Source organism: Propithecus coquereli, unplaced genomic scaffold (assembly GCF_000956105.1).
Source record: "Propithecus coquereli isolate 6110/MARCELLA unplaced genomic scaffold, Pcoq_1.0 Scaffold132, whole genome shotgun sequence".
NCBI classification, from domain to species: Eukaryota; Metazoa; Chordata; class Mammalia; order Primates; family Indriidae; genus Propithecus; species Propithecus coquereli.
Genome location: NW_012137414.1, coordinates 466,463 through 470,172, shown reverse-complemented (window position 1 = coordinate 470,172; position 3,710 = coordinate 466,463).

The following is a 3,710-nucleotide window of genomic DNA, read 5'->3' as shown; positions in this document are numbered from 1 at the left end:
CTCAAATATTGTGGAAATGAAAAGCTTTCTAGGGCTTTCCTCCTTTACTCAGATATTTTGAAATCAGTATCTGGGGTGGAATTCACCAAAAGGCCAAAAGCAGCAAGGGCATCCCATTCTCTGTGCCTGTACATAGCTGCCCTGTTCTTCCTGGAGCCAAGCGAAAGGCTGCCACTGCTCACACTTAAAACACAATAAAGGTTGAGTGAATCGTGAGTGAATATGAACATTAAGAAAACCTGATGGAAAGAGGGGAATGCATTGCATTTCATTGGCCACACTGGGGCAGTTAGTTGCAACACACAACTCAGGTATTAAAAATGTATTTTGAAACTTTCGACACCCCCAGATTGAGATCAAGCTCTCTGGGAAGAAGTGAGTGAGAGGAGGAAGCTAACCTATATTAAGACATGACAACATAATCTCTAAATTTCAGGGAGTTGCAAAATACTGGCTTCCTTTGGAAATCAGGAGGTGAGAAAATGAAGGGTCATTCTGATGACAAGGAATTTTTCAATATCATTGTAACCTTTTGTTAGTACTTTTGCTTCTGTTTTGTATGAGTATAAATGGCTTAATCAGGCAGAGTTCAAGCTGTGAGGCATTTAATACATGATTTATGAATCATTTTGAAAGGCTTTTAGAATCTTTTCCTTCCCCACTCCCACCCCAGCACATTTCTAAGTCTGCAAAAGAACAGAAAAGGAATGTGTTGGTAAAATCCAGTGCATTCATAAATAATCAGTGATAGCAAAGGACATACAGTACAGAAGGCTTAGCTCCCCTAGGGCCCATTCAGCCACAAATTGATAATTGTTGAAATGGAGTATTGGATGTATAGGTGATTTATTATATTCTCACCATATTTGTATAAGTTTGCCCTAATAACAAGTTAAGGGGAAGAAAAAAGCAAAATCAGATTCTAGATACAGATGATCCATGGTCTATGGCTCTTTAAACCTGCTCAGTGAATTCAGATAATGAAGATATTTAAAAACCAGGTGCTCTTGTATGGCTCTAGATACTATCAAGGTAATGTATTGAAAGTTTATTAGCAGTCTGTCTTTTAAATCCTGAGCTAGACTTTTACATGGCTTCAACAAGGTGATTTCTCATCTCCTCACATATTTCAGCATACATATTCCCACTAACAAATGTATTTATACAAACACATATAAAACTAAACAAAAGTGATTTTAACTTTGATTTGAGAATTTTCAACACTTTTTGGACAATGCAGACATACTTTAGGTGTCACTGGGTGTTATGAGTTTAATTGTGCACTCCCATACCTCAGATTGTGTGTTTTAAGTCTCGAGCCCCAGTATCTCAGAATGTGACCTTATATGAAGATTGGGTCTTTAGAGAGGTAATCAAGTTAAAATGAGGTCATTAGCTTGGCTCCTAGTCCAATATGACTGGTGTCCTTAATGAAGGGGCGAGATTTGGACCTAGACAAGGTGAGAATGTCGTATAAAGATTGGAGTTAACACTACAAGAAGCCAAGGAACTACCAGAAGCAAGGTGTATTAGGGTTCTCCAGAAACAGGAGAGAGAGAGAGAGAGAGTGCGCGCACGCGCACAGATTTATTTTAAGGAATTGGCTCATGTGAATGTGAGGCTGGCAAGTCTAAAATCTGTGGTGCAGGCCAGCAGGCTAGAGACCCAGGGAAGAGTTGATGTTCCAGCTTGTCTTAATCCATTTTGTGCTGCTATAACAGAATACCTGACACTGGGTTATTTATAATGAACAGAAATTTATTTGGCTCATGATTTTGGAGCTGGGAAGTCCAAGGGCATGGTACCAGCATCTGATCAGCATCTGGTGAGGCCCTTCCTATGCATCATCCCATGGCAGAAGGCAGAAGGGCAAGAGCAAGAGGGAGGGAGGGGAAGGCAGCCAAACTGATCCTTGTATTAGTAACCCACTCCCCCGATAACTAACCAACTCCTGCAATAATGGCATTAATCTATTTATGGGGGCAGAGCCCTCATGACCTAATCACTTCTCAACACTGTTGCGTTGGGGATTAAGTTTCCAACACATGAACGTTGGGGGACACATTCAATCCATAGCACAGCTCAAATCCAAAGGCAGTCCGGAGGTAGAATTTCCTCTTCCTCAGGGGACCTCAGTATTTTTTCACTTACGACTTACAACTGATTGGATAAGGCCCACCCACATGAAAGGTAATCTGCTTAATTCAGAGTCTACCAATCTAAATATTAATCTCATTGAAAAAAATACCTTCATGGTGGCATTTAGATTGGTATTTGACCAAATATTTGGGGACCATGGCCTGGTCAAGTTGACACATAAAATTAACCAGCCAACCAAGTAGAGAGGCCTAGAACAGGTCTTTACAGCCCTCAGAAGGAACCAATGCTACAAACAAGTTAGATCTCAGACTTCTAGCCTCCAGAACCATAAGACAATAAACTTACTTTAAGCCACCCAGTCTATGGTCCTTTATTACAAAGTAATACACTGGCATAAAGACCCAGGTAGGGAGTCAGGTGTGGAGGTAAAGAACTTCGCTGGGATGCACTAACATCCTACCAGTCCTCTTTATTTAATGGCTGCACATCTCTGCCTCTCTGGGTTCAGCGTATATTACCAAAGTGATGCACACGCAAAGCAAAGCACATGGCACTGGGCCTGAAGACTGGCTTCTCGCCCTGCCGTGCTTCATTTTACAACGTGCATAGAGGTAATTTTCTCTACTTTCACTTAGGCATAGCCTTCTCCCCTCTAGCTTAGATGGACCAGAGTCAAGGACAGCAGTGCAGAGGAGATGAGCTAGTTCATGGCCAGTTACTAGCAGGGATGTGCACAGAGAGGGGAGGATGAAAGCACAATGTTGCCTCCCTGCTCAGCATCACTGGGGATCATGATGTGAGTGTTGTATCTTACAGTCTTCTTGGAAAGATGGTATGAAGAAATAAAATTCAGGTTGCTAGTGAAGTGTATCTTTAGTGCCCCTCAACTTCTATTTTTGTGCCTTTTGCCCACCCCACCCCCATCAGCATGCCCATACTGCTCAGAGCCCATCTTTTGGCAAGAGAAGGCCAAATCTGAGGTGGCAAAAATGGCCTGCTATAAACTGGTTTGCTCTGTGTTTTCCTTTTCATACTATGTGCATATTAAGAAGTTCCTGGCTAGGTGTGATGGCTCACACCTATAATCTTAGCATTCTGGGGGGCTGAGGCAGGAGGATCGCTTGAGCTCAGGAGTCAAAGACCAGCCTGAGCAAGAGCAAGACCCCATCTCTACTAAAAATAGAAAAATTAGCTGAGTGTTGTGGTGCACATCTGTAGTCCCAGTTACTCAGGAGGCTGAGGCAAGAGGATCACTTGAGCCCAGGAGTTTGAGGTTGCAGTGAGCTACGATGACGCCACTGCACTCTATCCAGGGCAACAGAGGGAGACTCTGTCAAAAAAAAAAAAAGTTCCTAAAAGGAGAAATAGTTACCTGGAAGGTAGAGCTCAAGCCTTGGTCATCTTTGCACCACAGCACCCAACACAGTTCCTGGAGTAATGGAAATGACAATAAATGTTGAAATGAAAATGCTTCCTGGCAGAGTCCCAGCCCTGTGAGACTAGGTAAGGCTCATATTCGGGCAGGTTCCTCTTTTAGAACGGGCAGGACTTTGAGGGTCTTTTCAGATCTTATGGGTGGGGACATGAGACCCTCTTCTTAAAGGATAAGC